The 19,981-nt window shown below is 34.0% G+C and overlaps 1 non-coding gene across 1 annotated transcript; it reads right to left on the reverse strand.

The window, feature by feature from the left end:
- Positions 1-17,674: 17,674 nt before the first annotated feature.
- On the reverse strand, positions 17,675-17,780 carry LOC112913817 (U6 spliceosomal RNA). The gene has a single exon (XR_003233735.1). It is a non-coding gene; the product is annotated as a U6 spliceosomal RNA (small nuclear RNA).
- Between the last annotated feature and the right edge of the window lie 2,201 nt (positions 17,781-19,981).

The following is a 19,981-nucleotide window of genomic DNA, read 5'->3' on the forward strand; positions in this document are numbered from 1 at the left end:
TGCCATAATGTAGTCAGTAAATTCATTTGTATTTAATTCACGCACAGCATTTTTCTAGAATGTCGGTTCTAATTAGGAAAAATACAGATAATGAATACTTTGTGATTATTGATTATGAAGGCATTTAGTTAAATGTGGCCTATGAAGTGCTCATTCACATTATATACAGAAGTTCAGAGAAAGGTAACTTAAGTCGAGAGCATATTTTTTTTCGTCACGAGTGTTTTAACTACTTCAAACTAAATTTAAAATTATTGTATTTTAGAAAAGACTTTATATCTTTTGAACAATCTAACAACAATTAGGAAAGACATTTCTTGGAAACTGTCTAAAGTATTTGTCTTTATGGCTTGTTGACATAAATGCCAAGAGAAATATTCTGTATTCTCTATTTATATCCTAGTGGATACCTGATTGTAATGTCTGCCAAATATTTCTGCCAAATTACAATCTTGTGAAGTTCAAGGATGTTAATTATTTTATTTGTTATTTTTGTATAATAGAAGCTATAATTTTGCATTCAGTTGAGTAGCTTCAAAGAAGACTCAAACCAACCCGTATAATTATGATACACACACACACACACACACACACACAATTTATTACTAAAAAGGTATTGCTAATATCTTTTTGAGCACAGTCTTACACCTTAAAATTTTGTCTCGAATTCTTAGAAGAATGCATTTGTTATTGACAGTCACAACTGAGGAGATAGCTAATTAATATTGTTTAAGTGATGTTAGGGAAATTGTATAGGTGGTAAAGTAGCATATCCCAAGAGTATGTTAAAAATATAACAAATATATCAGCTGAGACTAATGATCCACCTAATCCAGTATTCTCTATATTATGGTTACTAAAGGTATTTTAATTGTTTTATGAGCTCTAAGCTAAATGACCTTCCATGAGTATCTGTTATGGTGATCTCTATCCACAAGGCAGGACCAATGTACGTTAATGACAACTCTATGTCCAGAATGGATGCCAAAGACACTTACTCAATGAGAATCTTCTAGTTCAGAGTCTTTGACAAAAAAAAAAAAAAAAAAAAAAAAAAAGATTTAATTCTGTACAGTAGGGACTTGGTTTTAGCCAGCAATGTTGTAATGAAGTCAATGGTTTTCTTTTCTTTTCTTTTAAAAATTTTATTTATTCACTTGAGAGAGAGCATGAGAGAGAGAGGGAGACAGCAAGCAAGCATGGGGGGTGGGGCGGGTGGAAGAGCAGAGGGAGGAGAAGCAGGCCCCATGCTAACAGGGAGCCCAACTCCGAGCTCCATCCCAGAACGATCTGAGCCAAAGGGAAACACTTAAATGATTGAGCCACCCAGGTATCCCAAGCCAATGGTTTTCTTTAAATATTTCCTCCAAATTGCCATTGCTCATTACATGTTCATAAGTTTTTGTTGCTTGCAATTTTATCACAATGATTACATTTTGTTAAAAGTCTCTTACATTAGTTTGTATTTATTCATTGAATGTTTCTTTTTGAAGGCCTTAATGCCATTTTTTCCTGGTTGTTTCATTCCAATGAAATGTATATTTTTCTGTATTATAAACATGACCGAACAGAAAATGAACTATTAAGCCTTAAAGTAATGCTCTTTTGAGGAGTAAGTTTAAAGTTCCAAAAAGACAGAAAAGTATGGATGATTCAATGATAGATATGGTAGATAAAAGAAGGAAGGAAGGAAGGCAGGCAGGCAAAATTCATCAGAAAAATAATTGTAATTGTATCTAGGTAATGAGTAATAAAATATAATGGTGATTCTGCTTTTATTTTTCCTTTGTTATTTTTCCCAATTGGATGTCATCAGCATTTTTATAATTTGTACTTCAAACTAAATGTTACAAAACACTACTTTTTAGATATTAGCACAAAAATAAAAAAAGAAAGGGCATGTATGTATGTATCAAAATAATTTTTAAAATGACTAAAATCCAACACTGTAAGGTTAAAAAATAAACTGAAGCAGTTTTATGTTTGAGTGTAGAAAAAATAAACTACTAACTTATCTGGCATCAGACAATCCATTGTTCATATAAGGTTTTATTTTTTTAAGGTTTTATTTCTTTTTTTTTTTTTTTTTAAGTTTTTTATTTCTATGAAAGAAGTAACCAACACATTTTTAGATATTTTTTTTAAAAAGAAGCCAGGGGCACCTGGGTGGCTCAGTAGGTTGAGCATCTGCCTTCAGCTCTGGGCCTGATCCTGGGATGGAGCAAGGGGTAGGGATCTCCGTTCAGTGAGGAGCCTGCTTTCTCTCTCTCTCTCTCTCTCTCTCTCTCTCTCTCTCTCACCCTTCCTCACCCTTGTACATGCTGTCTCTCTCACTGTGTCTCAAATAAATAAATGTTTTTAAAAATAAAAAAAAAGAAGCCAGATAAATCTGAGTTCAGACACCCAGATATTAAAATAAACCCATTAAAAAGTATTTTATGATCATGACTATAAAAAAAACTTCTCTGATTCTGAATATGGCAATTAAAAAAAATGAAAAATTGGACCAGATGGATGACTCTAATGCTCTTATCAGCTCCAGCAGTCTCATCAAACAGTCACTCCCAGGATTTCTATGCTTTTAGTCTGAAAATGTCTCAAAGTAAAATTTACCAAAGAATGAAAAAGTCTGCACAGTACTATGAAAACTGATATATTCTAAGACAATTACAGATGTCACCCTGTAGGAACTGTGTACTTTGACTAAAACAAATGTTAGACTTAATGAAACAATGTCAGTATTCACGTTGCGGTAAAACCTGATGATGCTACATTGGCTGAGAGAATGATGGACATGACGCATTATTATAATATTCATTTTGATGTTAAATTTTCAGTTTAAGTCTTTAAATGAGGTCAGAGACAATTTATGCACACCCATGTTTCTCCGTTCCGTCAGTCATTATCTCTCCATTTAAAATGTGGCATCCAGCATTTAATTGAGTTTCTAAAAGGGACTAATTAATCATGAAATAGGTTTTTAGCCAGGTTTTCAGGTTGAAAGTCATTTATGCCATATCTGCTTGAAAGCAAAAGATTATACCCGACTGGAAAATGAACTATGCTATTATCTCACCAGAGAATGAGGCAGTAAGGGCCATTCTCTTGAAACAGTAAGGATTCCTTCAAACATATGTTCATGATTAAAATTAGGTTCTGCTTAGCATGGAAACTGTGGATGATCCATTAGCACTCGGTCCCTCATAAGACAATCCTCTTCTCCTATTTAGGATTAAGGAATATTTTATTTCAGGAGATTATATTTTTATTAAGGTACATTGTTCTGATATAATTAAAGAGGTTTTATTTGTTTCTAAAGAAGAGTGTCTGTCCTGGTTTTTAACTACAGAGACATAGGGGCACCCTCAGCGGCTTAGCATTGCCTTCGGCTCAGGGCCTGACCCCGGGATCTTGGGATCAAGTCCTGCGTCGGGCTCCCTGCGGGAAGCCTGCTTCTCCCTCTGCCTGGGTCTCTGCCTCTCTCTCTGTCTCTCATGAGTAAATAAATAAATAAATGCCGAGGTATAAATAGAATTGATTGGACCTACTTTTCCCACTGGAAGGTCTGGTCATACTCATCTTGCGTGTGTGACTGTGCAGCCAGGGGCAGGGAGGGGGGGAGCTTTCCTTGTTCCCTTCCATGAACTGGAGAGAAGAGCCATGCATCTCAGGGCGACAGAATTCCATTAGTTCATTATTTCAGACGTTACACAGAAAATGTTAAATTTCAAGACTCAGTCGTCTTCCTCCCTGCCTGTACCCTGTACTCCCTTATCAAAAGGAAGAGCAGGGGAATTTTGTGTAAATAATTAAAGATTTAAATTGTTGTTTTTTTGTTTTGTTTTGTTTTGTTTTGCTTTGGACTCTGGTTCCTAATTAATGATTGCATCCAATATCATAAACATAGCGAATACAAAAGTGAAAAAAAAAATAAAAGAAATAAAAGAAAAAAAATTAGCAATATGCTAGCTGCCAAAATTGGTTATTGTTAACATTTTGTTAAATGTTATCACTACTTTTCATGACTCACTTTGGAAATTATTTTGTTCATTTACAAGGATGCTATTATTCTGTTGGCCATATTTTGTAGTCTATTATAATTTACTATATATAATATATATATATTATATATATATATTCTCTCTCTCTCCATATATGGAGAGTATATATGTTTTAAGGAGTGTATGTTTGAGGAGTACTCCTTAAAACATATATACTGTCCATAACACATATATATACACACACATATATATATATATACTCCTTAAAACATTTTCTGTAAGATGGTTTGGGTGGCAACAAAATATTCCCTAAAAGCAATATTTAAAAATTTAAAATTTAAAGATTGTTGCTGTATTTTTAGATATGCAGAAAGTTTTATATACTCACTGCTAAAAAACAACAAATTTAATGTCTCTACTTAATCTCTTAATTTTTGTAAGTAGTATGACTGTGTCTAAGAACTTATAAATACTTGATGATTTTGCTATGTATTTGCATTTCTATTTAGAACATATTTTAGTCTCACTTTGACTTTTGATTTTATTCTCCCCAGTTGTAGAGGCATCTATATCATGGATTGTGTATTACTGCACCTTCTTCTAAGAACTTCAGTCTCCCTTGCCTCTCAAGTGGCTATCCAAAGGCCAGCCATATTCTTAAGAATTAACATAAACTGGATCAATGAGCCCTTATCTAGATCATACTCCCCAGTGCCATTCTCTGAATTAGCTCTGAAAGAAAATGGCTAATTGAAATTATTTCATTAGGCAGACTTTGGTGTAGTTAAAAAGGCTGAACAAAGAAGTCACTCTACTGCATGGGAAATAAATCCACAAGTGAGTCCCACATAAAGCTCCCATTCAAAAGTCTATTGTACTAAGTTACAGTATAGTTGTCCAAAAAAAGTGCAAGATGAATGAAAAAGCAAATAGATGCTTAAAATGTTAGCAAATTTATGTGAAAATTTAATGAGACTTTAAAACGAGGTTTTCCGAAGGGTGGAACGATGTGAAACTAAAATATAAAATAATAGTAGAGGTAAAGTATCATTCATTTATTTGCCCAGAGTAGAAGAGTGGTATTGATTAATTTTGGAGACAATCATGTTAAACCTAATTGCTTAAATTTATTATAACCACTGAATATAGCAGACATAGCACATAATGCAGAAGCTTGGACTGTACTTTCCACAGATCTTAACATGATTCATTCTCTTTTATAGGTGTTTTCCTTGAAGTATTCCCTGATCATCATAACTTTATTAAGTAATCACTTACTATTCTTGGTCTTCTTTATATACTTTATTTCTTTTCATAGCACTTACTACCACCTGGATTTACATCACATATTCAGTTAGTTTCTTTCTTTCTTTCTTTCTTTTTTCTTTTTTTTTTTTTTCTTTTTTGGTCTATTCCAGGAATGTTAGCTCCACCAGGAGGGGAATTTGGCATCTTCCATTTTGTTTTTTATTCAAAATACTTATAATGTTTCAGGGCAAATAACACATGCTCAATCTAAGTTTGTTGATTGAATCAAAGATTGAGTATATAATTAATTAATCTCTTTAGTTATATTTATTCATATTAGTCTCTGATTTCTGGAATTTATTTGTCAAATTTGCTTTTCATTATACAGAGCCGGAATTCAGCAATATAATATGGCTGAAGTCTTTTTTTCTTTAAATTTGCGTTATCAGCATTTACTTTTCTTAATCTGTAAAGTCCATCAAATGACTATTTTAACTTTAATTTTGTAGTTTGACTACTTCAAGTATCAAAAACTTGATTCTCTCACATTCCCTTTTATTGAATACTTGATATATTTTAGGTCTTCTTCCTGTTTCCTAGAATAAATCTGCAAACAATTCTTTTGCAAATATTTTGAATCATTAATTAATATTTTAAGCTTGGATTTCATAGGGCCAATGTCTTATTAGCTGATGTTTTTTGGATCTCTTTTTTCCTTTCTTAATGAAATGCACAAATAAGTTGATGTACTAAAGATAAATTATAAAATATCAAGTATTATAATTTTTATTCAATTTTAATTATTTCTCATGTTGCATAGATTTACCTGAACTTGGTATTTGATATGAACAGAAACACTCTATGTCAAACTATAAGGACAGGACAAATTTAAGTAGACTTATTAATACTCAGAAAACACTGAGAGCTAGTTTTATTTTGGATTATTTAAATAAAATGTCACCTATTGAGGTAGAACTAGTGAAGTATTATACCACAAGGGAGGTAGTCTTAATTAATTAAAAAAAGATATAGTGAATTTTGATGATTTTATTCTTTAAAATTATTGAGTAATCCTTTATAAATGGCTTTAAAGGATGGATTTAATAATTTTGATTTAAAGAAAACCAAATAATATTATGATAGACAGGATTTCTAACTGTCTTGCAACCTTTGAACACTCTAGTCATATTTGGAAATTTGGAAATTTACAACTTTCCCCCCAGACTTTCCTTTTCTTTTTTCCCTCATACTTTTTAAAACCAAATTTGTTTAGATCTACTCTCAATGTAGAAACCAGAATTAAATATATATATATATTTCCCTACTCTGTTTCAGTTAGAATGTTAGCATATTATGTAGGCTCCATTTATATGATACATTCATGCAAGACTTCCAGGGAAGAACAGACTTGAAACCTTTTGCATGTGAATCTGACAGCAAATGCATCTAACTTTCAGGAAATTCTGTGTTTACAAACTCAATTTCTCAGCATAAAAGTGTCATTAATGGACAACAAATATTGTTTTCTGATGTTTGGTGGGGCTAATGCAGTAAAATTTCCTAAGGCAATTTCTATACAAGATTTTGTACATTATTTCTAAAAATTTAACCTAGAACTTGGTTCTCTTGCTTTTATAATTCTTTGAGAGACTCAATAAGATGTTTCTTTTCTTAATTAGTGTCAGCTTTTTCTTTTCTTTCATCTAAACAAAAGCCTAAAGAAATTATGTTTCTTCTCTTTCCATATGCTTCTCTATTGGGGGATATTTTGTTCTGTCAATATGTTTGACTAGTACCTAATTGTATTAATGATCATTATGATCATTTCATGAATACTGGTGGGACAGTGGAGTTTACGCCCTTAACATCTCCTGGTATTACTTCAGGATGGCATAACTGGATATATAATAACTATACTTTTGATGAAAAATGAACTGGGGTGATAAATATGAACATAATGATTGGAAAATATTTTCAGGAGAGTCACAGAGAGAATGAAAGCAATAGCAAGCTGAAAGGAAAGTTCTCATAGTCATTATTAGTATTATATTTCCTCTCATTGTGTATATGTGTATATGTTCCTCTCTTTTCTTGTCAAATACAGATCTAAGACATGTCATATACATTTAACTTTTTATCTCATTTGGATTGCATTATGCTGGATGCATTGCAATCACTACAATGTTTGTTACATGAGGGAAAACAAATCTGTCCTAGGTCCTTCTCCGGAGTCTAATTATAGGCACTCCTGTAATCCCAATTGAATAACTTATTTATGTTTCCAGAATCTGCAAATCTTCGGTATACAACTGTCAGTGGCACATAAAGCCAAGACAGTCTTTCACGGCTAATTCCGAGCAACTCTAAGTCATAGTAATTGCTTTGCGAAATAGTACAGAACCAGTTTATTTTAGATGTGCAACCCACAGCACTTTGCTCTTCTGGAATACTGTAAGCTGACAAGGGGTTTTTGAAGGTCTGAGAGAAATCCAGAAATAGTATCAACAACAGTATAGTAGGGAAAATTTTTCAAAAGAGACTTTTCAAGTAAAATAAAGCAAAATGAATGTCAAACCATCTTAATATTATGAGTAGATAAAAAGTCATAAATTGGATTAAAATATCATAAAATATTATGTAAATAAAACAAACTTAGATTTTAGAACTAAACAGATAGTGTTTTAATTCAGGAAAATCACATTCATGAGGGGAAGTATGAACTACTGATACTTTTTTTTTTAAAGATTTTATTCATCCATTCATGACAGACAGAGACAGAGAGGCAGAGACACAGGCAGAGGGAAAAGCAGGCTCCATGCAGGGAGCCTGATGTGGGATTGGATCACAGATCTCCATGATCACACCCCAGGCCAAAGGTAGCGCTAAACCGCTGGGCCACCAGGGCTGCCCTAATTTTTTTATCAAGTACAAGTTTTAGTCTAAGTAGGTGTAATGGTCCTATAGACAAGAGACATTGGAATGATGTTTGCTGGCTCTGAGCAACAACAGCAATTCACTTTAGATCAGTCTATATGAAGATTAATAATAGCAGAAGAAATATGATCACCAGTTTAGCAACTTTCCTTTTTTTAATATTTTATTTATTTATTCATGAGGGACACAGAGAGAGGCAGAGACACAGGCACAGGGAGAAGTAGGCTCCCTGATGCAGGACTTGATCTCAGGACCCTGGGATCATGACCTGAGCCACCTAGGTGGCTGCAACTTTTCTTTTTAATTCTCACCAACAAGATTTGCTTTTTCCTCCAGACTTTTCTAGTGTTTCATTTTTTTTAGTTCTTTACACTTCTAAGAACAATGCCCCCATAAGTTAAAGATTGTTACTTAGAGTAACAAGATACCTAATCTTTCAGAAATGTTTTCACGCATATTATATTAAATATTATCATCTATTCTTTTTTAAAAAAATATCATCATCTATTTAATTTGTCTACTTGTAGTCAATATTTAAGTTGTTTACTTATTATCATTAAAACGATAATGAACTTCACAAATTCCCACGCATGTTTAGGATCATTGCCTCCAGCTTGATTTCCAGATGTGAAATTATTCTGCTAAAGAGACACAAAATTTTTAAGCATTCATATTGGTAGATTGCTTTCCAGAAGGAAAGTGAAGATGCACTGAACAGGAAACCGACAATACATTGAGTCATATCAGAAATGTCTCCCATAGGACATTTTTCTAAATATCCAGACTAGTCTTAGTGCTCTAGATCATGTAGTGGTTATTTTGAGCTTTATATAATTACTATCTGCCCCAAAACTTCCCTCATCTAAAAAATACTGATTTATTGGTGACACTTAAAAGTCAAAAATTAAAAGAAAAATTAACATTTATGGTATAGGGCTTGTTCCTTAACCTTTAGTCCTCACAAGAGACTGAAGAGTTGTTATAGTTGTATTCATTGTATAGAACATGAAATTCATGGTCAATGAGACTAAATAAATCATCCAAGAAAGCAACATTGTTGGCAAATATAAAGTCTGGGATTTGTATCTAGCTATTTGTGGAGACCTAGTTTATTTTTTCTTCATTATAGCACACTGACTACCCTTTCTTTTTTTTTTAAGATTTTATTTATTTATTTGAGAGAGAAAGTGTGTGTGTGAGAGAGAGAGGGGGAGAGAGAGCATGAACAGGGTTGGAGGAGGAACAGAGGGAGAAGCAGACGCCCCCCTGAGCAGGGACTTCGACTCAGGGCTTGATCTTGAGACTCCAGGATCATGACTTGAGCCGAAGGCAGCTACTTAAACATCTGAGCCACCCAGGCGCCCCCCAGTTACCCTTTCTTTAAGGTCCAGCTTATTGGCAAATTTTACAAATGGATGTCTCACCTTCTTCAATTTGTCTTTTGTCTTAGATAGGTAAAAGTAACCATTTTCATGTACTATTATAGACATAAGAGTGAGTCTGAAACTTGTGCTCAAAGCCATAATTTAATAGCTCTGGGACAATTGGTGAACCATCTGAACCTCACTGGGCCACACCTTATTTAAAAACTGTGGTTATAATAATATGTCTGCCTCACAGGGTTATTTTGAGAATTAAATTGTTAATATGTGGAAAGTGTTTGGAATAATATCAGGTATTTAAGTGTTTGTTATCATAATTATTATGTTGTTTTTTAAAACTTCCATCTTTTGGGTTGCAACATTTTAGACCTACTTCTTCCACTTCAAACACATTGTCTTTGCTGTTTATAGAACAAATGAAATCATAACCTTCCTTTGTCACAGAGAATCCAATAGTGAGTTGAAAAATTCAGTAATGATTTAATCTTTTGAAAGGTAAAAAAAAAGACAAAACAAACAAAAAACCATATTCCTAGATATGCCTTCTTTTTTTAAAAAACTGTCAATTTCTCACCTTTTAGCACTAAAGTTGGTCAAATGAATAACCAGCCTGAGCAAAATTAGTCTTGGCTTTTAAAACATCAGGAATGTCAAGAAAAGTCGAGAGTAGAACACATGAGATTTTGCTATTTTGGAAAACATCTCAAATATAGATTTGAAGCTATAGAAAAAGATAGTGAGTATAAAATATTCATTAGTCAAAAATATGTGGCTAGTTCAAGGTCAGAGTTATCTATTAAAATGGACAGAAGAATAACACATGTAATATCTGAAAGCCAGATCTAGAGAAGTCTATCTAATATGGAGTCAATATTGCACACATCTGCACCAATCATGTGAAACAGGGCTTTTGGAGTAGAAGATGTAGCTGTTGACACTGGGTTATTGGTAATTTAGCCAATTTGACATTATACAAAGAACAAACAACAACAGCAAAAACACCTGTTGTAAATTAAAACTCCCACAGATGGGCTACTAAGTTACCTAAAATTATAAGGTACCAAACATAAAGAAGAATATGAAACGCAGGGGCCAGAGTATGTCAGAAGCCACAGCTGCCTTGAAAAACATAAAACTCTAAATTTTAACTAGAAACAGAAGGAAAGAGAAAATTCCTAATGTAGTAGATAGGAATTGAGTGCCCCCATAATGCTAGCACAAAGTGCAAACATCTCAATGAAAGGGGAAAGTATTTAATAAAACAAACAAACCAAAAAACCTGCTTTCAAAAACTACTTACAAAGAAGCAATTCTCCCCCAAATGAGATAGCAGGTGGACAAAAGAGTACATCCTAAACATTTGATTAAAAAGTGTTCTATTACTTAGCCATTGAACAAGGATGAGATCTTTGCAACAACATAGATGGACCTAGATGGGTATAATGTTAAGTGAAATAAGACAGGAAGGGAAAGACAAATACCATATGATTTCACTCATGTGGAATCTAAAAGGAAAATAAAACAGATGAAGAAATGCATAAAGAAAAGGCAGAAAGAGACCCCTAAACACAGAGGACAAATTGATGGTTTCCAGGGAGGAGGCATGGGCAAAAAGGGTGAAGAAGGGTGGAAGATACAAGCTCCAAGTTATGGAATTAATAAGCCCTGGGGATAAAAGGGACAGCATAGGAAACATAATTAATGATACTGTGATAGCCTTGTACGGTGACAGACGGCTGCTACACTTGTGCTGAGCGTAACATAACGTATGGACTTGTCGATCACTATGTTGTACACCTGAACTAATGTAATATTACGTGTCGGCTATACTTCAATTACAGAAACATCCTCTTTCCAGGAGTTTTGTATTTGAATCTGAAGCTAATTAATAAAACTAAAACACTCCCATATTGGAAATAATCACAAGAAGTTTTCAGAGGAATGGGCTTTAATGTAAACTCACAGAATCCCCACTAATATCCATGAAACACAAGTCTGTATTAATTATGATGTGGGATTAGTATATATATAAACAGGTGTTCAAATAATGGAGGAGGGGTGGAGAAAAATAGGAGAGGGATGGGAGAAAACTTACTTAAATTGAAAGGGCATTTTTGATTTTAGAGAATACTTATTATTCACACCTGTGTAGTTTTACTGAGAAGCTCTATTCCAGAATTAAAATTTCAGTACAGCTACCCAGCAAAATTAAATTTACAATGTGAATTTCTTACTGTTATGCTCTCAAAGCCACCTACAACTTCGAAGTCTAGCTCGGTAGATCTCACGTGCTGAAACTAATATCTTTTTTTGTTTTTTGTTTTTTTGGATTTTAGTAACAAATATTGTGAAACACTCTCTTCACTAATTCAAACATAATACATCTATAGTTCACATTTAAAAAATATAAATGTAGATGCATATGCATAAGGCTTTTTTATATAATAAAAATTAAAATTAATTTTGGTAAAATTATATGTAGCTCAACATGTAAACTGTTGGATCACATTATTAGTGAAATACTAATGGTTCATAACCTACCTGTGGAATCACCCCGAAAGTACAAATCCAAGTGTAGTTGATACAGGTATATTTTATTGGTGACTCAAATCAAAAACAGGAAATAGAGTTTAGATCTGGTGATAGGATTTCCTGAAGCTATAAAACAACTCTGGGTTAAATCCAAATACAAGGAAGATAGACTTTTCTCAGTATTAATCATTCTGTTTCACAAATTATTTTCATATAATAAAAAGAAAATCTGATTTTTCTCATTCAAAATCAGTTTACTTATTTCTTTTAAAATATTTTTTTTACTAAGTAGTGATTAAACAAAAATCTCCTTGACTCTCCTTGCCAGCATTGAGCACATTTCAAATAATTGTTAATGTCTTAAAGCTATCAGCTACAGAATATGTTTGTTACAAAAATAACAGCCTGATGGTTTAGAATGTGCCAAAGCTAGACATAGTTTTATTCAGGCAATCAAAGAGTTGCCTGGAAGTCGGAAATGCAACTGCAAAGAAATTACACTTGGCTTCTGTTAGTTTGGAGCTCATAGTCTAGTGGAAGACAGAGAAATAGAAATTAAGAACCTTGAAGTAAAATATTTTATTCATCTCATCAAAACCTAGCACTAAAATCATACTGGTGCATAAAACATATATAAACAGGTAGTGCAACATTGGCTATTTTTTTTAAGATTTTATTTATTTATTCATGAGACACAGAGAGGGAGAGGCAGAGACACAGGAAGAGGGAAGAAGCAGGCTTCACGCAGGGAGCCTGATGTTGGACTCGATTCTACTGGGCTGCCCAGTAGAGATCAGAATAAAGTACATTTTTGGTGTTAGAGAATAAAACATTCTGAGGGTTTTTTTTAAAATTTTTATTTATTTATGATAGTCACACACACATACACAGAGAGAGAGAGAGAGAGAGAGAAAGAGAGGCAGAGACATAGGCAGAGGGAGAAGCAGGCTCCATGCACCCGGAGCCCGACGTGGGATTCGATCTCGGGTCTCCAGGATCGCGCCCTGGGCCAAAGGTAGGCACCAAACTGCTGGGCCACCCAGGGATCCCCTCTGAGGGGTTTTTGTGTATGTGTGTGAACATAGATGTACAAATACATTTAGTAGTAAAAAATAGTTGAAGTGTGATTTTTAAAATATCTGCACAAGTGAAATCAACCTTTTTAGAAATGTCATAAGTAATGAGATTGATGTTTCTGATACATATAAATGGCCAATCCCTATTTGTCAATTCAATTTACTTATTCATTTATGAAAAGTCTTAATACTATATTTAATAATTGTGCAAGACAGTATACCTATTAAGAAAACAATATGTGCAATCACATGGAAGTTTCACAAATGAGGATATGCAAATTATTATTATTATTATTACTATTATTAAAGATTTTATATATGTATTCATGAGAGACACACAGAGAGAGGCAGAGACACAGGAAGAGGAAGAAGCAGCTTCCCTGCGGGGAGCCCGATGTGGGACTCGATCCTGGGACCCCGGGGTCATGACCTGAGCCGAGCAGGCGCTCAACTGCTGAGCCACCCAGGGGCCCCATGCAAATTATTTTGTAAAGATAGACAAGGGTGGATATGGAAAGGAGAGAAATGAAAGACCGGGAAAATGAGGTTCTGATCATAATGGATGCTGCACGTCATTTTTCGGGCTGGAAATTTATCCTGAAGGTATAGAGGGATTGAGAAATTTTAATGAAGAAAATAGCATGTTCAAACTTTTATTTTAGAAATATAGCTATCAGCAGTGGAGGATAGAGAGGATGGGGGACCACGTATATAGGAAAACCATTTTTCCCATGTTGATAATTTTAAGAAATGGAGACAAAATATTCAGGACCAGCAAGAGGAAAAGAGGAAGAAATTTGTAATAGAACCAATACAGGAGTCTAAACTCGATTTCCTGTTATTTTCAGAAATTATAACTCCTATTAAAACCATAGTGTAAATATGGCTGTTCACTTTTTTGTTTGTTTTTAAGATTTTTATTTATCTATTATTTTTTTAAAGATTTATTTATTTATTTATTCATGAGACAGAGGGAGAGAGAGAGGCAGAGACACAGGCAGAGGAAGAAGCAGGCTCCATGCAGGGAGCCCGACGTGGGACTCGATCCTGGGTCTCCAGGATCATGCCCTGGGCCAAAGGCGGCGCTAAAACGCTGAGCCCCCGCGGATGCCCCGTTCACTGGTTTTAATTGCCCTGTATATAATCAGATTCCATATATCAAGCCCAAGGTGGTTTAAGTTATGTCGAGTCATGATTTTGTGTTGCTATTCAAAAAAATAAATAAACTGCTAGCTCGACTATTACATAGTGCTAAATTGCCATTGATTGTAGAATGGATTCCAATTTCACAGATAACAAAATGAGACAAAATGTACATCTTAGAATTGATAAAATACATTTTTTTCATAATATGAGCCCATGGCTTCTCAAAAAAACATTTTGTTAAAAAGCTCTTTTGAAAGAATATATATCTGGAATTAATAAAAGATGTTACAGGTGTAGGGGGATCCGTGGAATTTTCAGATGCTGAAATGTGCAGGTGAGGGCTCCCAAGAGTAAGAGAGCTCGTGCAGAATTCCTTCCTCCTCTTCTTCCACTCAGGCAGGGCAGTAATGCCCAGTTATTACCACCTTTGTTTGCAAAAGATACTTGCATCCTTAATTTCATCTGTTTCTCAATTAAAACATCTTTGGTGCCTTTTATTTCCACTTCCCCTAATTGTGACCATTTTTGCCTTTGGGGTAATTGTTGTTTTCTAAGATTTATTTATTATTATTATTATTATTATTATTATTATTAATTTGAAAGAGAGAATCAGCGAGTGAGAACTCTGAGGAGGGGGAGAGGAAGGGGAGAAGCAGACTCCCGGCTGAGCAGGGAGCCGGATGGGGGCTGGATCCCCAGACCCAGACCCCATGATCATGACCTGAGCTGAAGGCAGATGCTTAACTGACTGAGTCCCCCACGGACCCAGGTCATTGATTTGATAGGTGCCCGTATTTTACACATGACTCCATACATGTAAATGATTGCTTCTTAATTGTCAATTCAATTTATTCATTCATTTATGAAAAGCTCTTTATTTTACATTATGACTAGTTATCGGCCACAAATTGCTTGTTGAACTAATACATAAGTTAATGAATTCTGACTCCTAGAGTTTTCCACTAACCAATAAACAACGAAGCTCATTTGATTTAAGTAAACATTCAAACTGAGAAGTTTTAAAATTTCTGAGTATAGTATGCAAATTTAAGAGTTTTAGCCATTACAAATGCTTTGTGGAATAAAACAAATTTGAAAAAGGATGAAAAGTGTAGGATCTAAATAGAAACCTCAAATTTGAATAGCTGCTCTTACCTGACATAGTTGCTTTCAAACATCTTCTAGTAGCAAACAAACAAAAAATAATAATATTTTTCCATGGGATAAATATACTTTGGGGGAAATAGTGAGACAATTGATAAATGATTTTTGGGGAAACCATAAAGTTCTCAAACTTTTTATTATGGTGATCTGGGGAAAAATAATATTTAGTAGCACAAGCAATAAAAATTCCAGGAAGTAATATCTAGATTATTTCCGAGCACATAACCCTTCTAGTTTTAATGCAGTGCACATTTACCAAATTAAATCTTCCAATCAGCTATTTAGTGTCTGCAAATCATTCTGATATTCTCAACGATGCCTTTTAAATCTCTCTCCCCCGTCAGCTGATATGCTAGTTCCCTGACCAGTTTCCTGCCAATTGGCCCAGTATTTACAGTTATCTGTCTAAATTCATGTGTTAATTATAGGATTTTCAAAAGTGATCACTGATCACTGATTTCTTTTTCACGTCTGCAAAAGGACTTAACGGTTTCCATATTAATTCGTTTTCATGATATCTCATTTCAAACTGGACCCCGCAGTATATTTTACTTTTACTTTGAGCGGCAAAATAGACCACTGATGAAAGAGGATTCATCCAATTACTACGAGCAAAGTAGCTCTAACTTGCTTCAGATATCCACTAGCAAGATATAAAATGACACTTCCCGGACACATCAGTAGCACAATAGGGCCTTTATTGATTTTCATATCATGTTCTTCAGTCTGAAATGGCTCTCTTGAGGACTCCACTTCCCAGCAGGAAAAAATTGCCTTTTCTACGTTTGAATTCTCAAGTCTCTTAATGCATCCCTTGCTGGAGACAGTGTCATTTTAGTTCTATTTCTTTGTAGTTGATGTGTCTACACCTTGCTATTGTAGTGCCCTAATGGATCCTAGGGTTGTAGGTCAAAGTATGAAAACAAAAAATGAAATTGCTTAGCCTGCGAATCAATAAAAAAGACTCTTAACACTTTTTCTAAGTATAAAATGTGCAACCAATGAAGTGTGATAAGTGCATTCAACCTTGTACTAAAACTATAAATAGAGTATTTCTAAGTCTTGGCATTTATATACTCAAAATGAAGATAAACGGTTACTTTTGCTGCTCGATGTGCGATACCTAGATCAAGAGAACCAACGAAAGTGCATTTGTTATGTTGACTAAAATGTTGAATTATAATCTCTTTGAAAGTTACCTGGGAATGGCATTGAATGTCATTCTATTGTCGTCCACTCTAAATAATCTAATTTGATTTAAAATTCTCTGGAATAAAACCACTTCAAGGAGAACTGTCTTCATTTTTTAACTTGACCTTCCTGAAATCATCTATTAGACAGCTAAAATTGCTTTTAGTGATTGCTATTTAATAAAAAAATTCAGTTTGATATTGAGATAAAATATAGAGAGTAAAAATAGCACCATAATATTTCCATGTGAGAACAAAATGCCTTTATCCATAGTCTACAAATTTACTTCTAATAACTAAATCTTTTAGAGTTGACATTTTTTATTATCTAATAATTTCATTATTCAACAGTTAATGGATTTATTATATAACCACTCTACCCCCTAGAAATAACCCACAAGTTATTACCAAAGGGACAGCAGTTTCAGAAAAATCTATTTTTTTAGCCAATTCAAGTTCTATTTTAACCTTTTTTCCAAGTTATTATAAAACATAAATTCAACAAATTTTTATTTCTGTTCTTTCCATTTCTAATTTCTTTACAAAATCTGAACTAATTGCCTTACATAAAATATCACATAAGTGAAAAATTCCTTCAGTAGGTGGGATAAACCTCTTTCAATGATTTTTTAAAAGATTTTTTTTCTACGGCCCTTTAGCAATAATAACCATCTAACTCATATTGCCTTTTAATTACCTGAATCCTTATTGACCCCCCAACACAATCTTCCTTAAAGGAATAGTATATATTTTTGAAACCTTACATGATCATATCAGTAGTTGAAATAAATAACCATTTTAATATCATGTAGGCCACCCTAAGCTCATGAAATGTTATAGAGAACTTTATAAATTAATGTCACCAAACACACTAGCTATTTTGAAAAGCATAATATTTTACTAATTGCTAATTGTTAATCCTCACATATATTTTTATAGTAATGGTTAGTTTAAGGGAATGGAATTGTTTTTTGTTGTCATTTTTCTTGACGATAATGTGCAAAAAAATGGAAGACCTCATGAATTTGTGTGTCTCCTTGTGCAGGGGCCATGCTAATCTTCTGTGTATCACTCCAATTTTAATATATGTGCTGCTGAAGTGAGCACTTGGTGTTTTTTACTAAAACAGGTTATGTAAAAATGCATTTAGCATACAAGTGGTTGCTCATAGTATACGTAAATGGGAACACATCTCTCAGACATCTAGAAGTAAATTAATACCACTATTCTAACTGTGAAACTTTTGGGAAGAAGGCATATTTGAGAACAGTAAGAGAAGTAATCAGAGGGAAGAGTATTTGTTTCATTGAGGGAGCACATGCCTGAGACATCACGCCTACTCAAAATAGAAGTGAATGTAAAACACCTTGTCTGGCCACGAAAAATTGTCTTAGCCATTCAGATAGAGATGTAAGTCATATTTAAAGACCTGAAGGACACCTGGGTGGCTCAGTGGTTGAGCGTCTGCCTTTGGAGAAAGAAAAGAAAAAGCCATAGAGTTTTCATGCAAATTAACAAAAAAACAAATGGGTACCAAATTTCTCTGGACTAAGGATGTGATTGAGAAATCATCATGAATCAAAATGCGATGTAAACAAAAATAATTGCAAAAGAAAAGCATATAGAATATTATTAAAATTTAAAAAAAGAATATTATTCAAATCATTACTGGCCAAGGGCTTAAGAAATCGACTTAGAATTCTGTGATACCATATTGGGTTTTTTAAAAGATTGTATTTATTCATTTGGCAGAGAGAGAGAGAGAGAGAGAGTGCATAAGTAGAGGGAGTGGCAGGGGGAGGCAGAGGGAGAAGCAGGCTCTCCACAGAGCAGGGAGCCCAACGCAGGACCCTGGGATCCTGACCTGAGCTGAAAGGTTAGGGTTAGACCCATTGAGTCACCAAGGCACTCCTCTGTGAAACCTTTCAATGCCAGCACTATTGAAATCTCCATTTGGTCTTTGTTGGAAGATATTCAAAATAGGGAAAGCATCATGATTGAAAATTTGAGTCTTATGAAAAGTTGATGGGTATTGATACCATATAAAATAGAAAATATGCAATTTTAATAAAGTGATCTCTATTTGATTTCTCTCGGTAAGTAACACCCACCACCTAAGACCACCAGCTAACCATAATCACTATAGTGAATTGGCTATAGCTTTTCTTTTAATCAAACTGTGCACTGAAAATATGTCCTCCAATATTTCCAAATTAAAACAAATGTGTTTTTATTAAAATAAAATAATGCAATCGTAAACATGTACTCATTTCTCATTTAGCATCTACTTTGGGTGGTATTATAAAATTTGAAATGAAGGGATTCCTGGGTGGCTCAATGGTTTAGAGCCTGCCTTTGGCCCAGGGCATGATCCTGGAGTGTCGGGATTGAGTCCCGCATCCGGCTCCCTGCATGGAGCCTGCTTCTCCCTCTGCCTGTGTCTCTGCCTCTCTCTTTCTCTCTCTCTCTCTCTCTTTTTTTCTCTCTCTCTCTCTCTGTCTCATGAATAAATAAATTAAAAACTTTAAAAATTTTTGAAATTACATACACATACAAAAAGTGTTAGATAAAATATTTCAAACATTTCATGCTTCCTTAAAGATAGAATCAAAGATTCTAGGAAAGGTATATAAATATTACTATTAATGTTTCAGCCAAAATCCGAGAGAGGAAAATCTGTTTCTCTAAATATTCTCCAACAGTAAACTTTTTAAACTGGTGAAGATAATATTTTGAGCAAGAAAACGCAAGGCTTTAAAGAGTAGAGGAGCAACTGAAAATGAATGCGATGGTAGGAAAATGGTTGCATCAAAATGTTGATTGTTCCAAATGGCCCCAAACAGTGACTTCAAACCCTGAGCAGTTGGGCAAAATCCCCAGCAATGAATGCAGTTCATTTCTGTGGTTTGTCATGCAGAGCGTAACTTTCAGAATGCTACACAATATATTTCTTTTTTGAAAAATGACCTTAGAACACAAAGAATAAACACTGCTGATGACACATTTAAGAGAAAGTAGAGAAATCTGAAAATAGTGAGGGTACTTACCCAGAAACAAGTTTTGTTTTAACATATAAAGTGTTTAATTTGGGGAAGGTTCAAATAGAATCTTAACCTCAATATGGCTAGGTCATTCTCTTTACAGAAATCAGAAAATCATGAGAAGATTATTTTTTATATTTTTTATGGCACTTTATTAGGACAATTGTAGTCCATGAGGTTAATTACAAATTTAGAATTTTTCAGAGGATGCATTTTTGTTTAATGGGATGTGCTAATGATTATAAAACAGATGCCTCTATTTTGCCT

Source organism: Vulpes vulpes, chromosome 1, assembly GCF_048418805.1.
Source record: "Vulpes vulpes isolate BD-2025 chromosome 1, VulVul3, whole genome shotgun sequence".
In the NCBI taxonomy this organism is placed as follows: Eukaryota; Metazoa; Chordata; class Mammalia; order Carnivora; family Canidae; genus Vulpes; species Vulpes vulpes.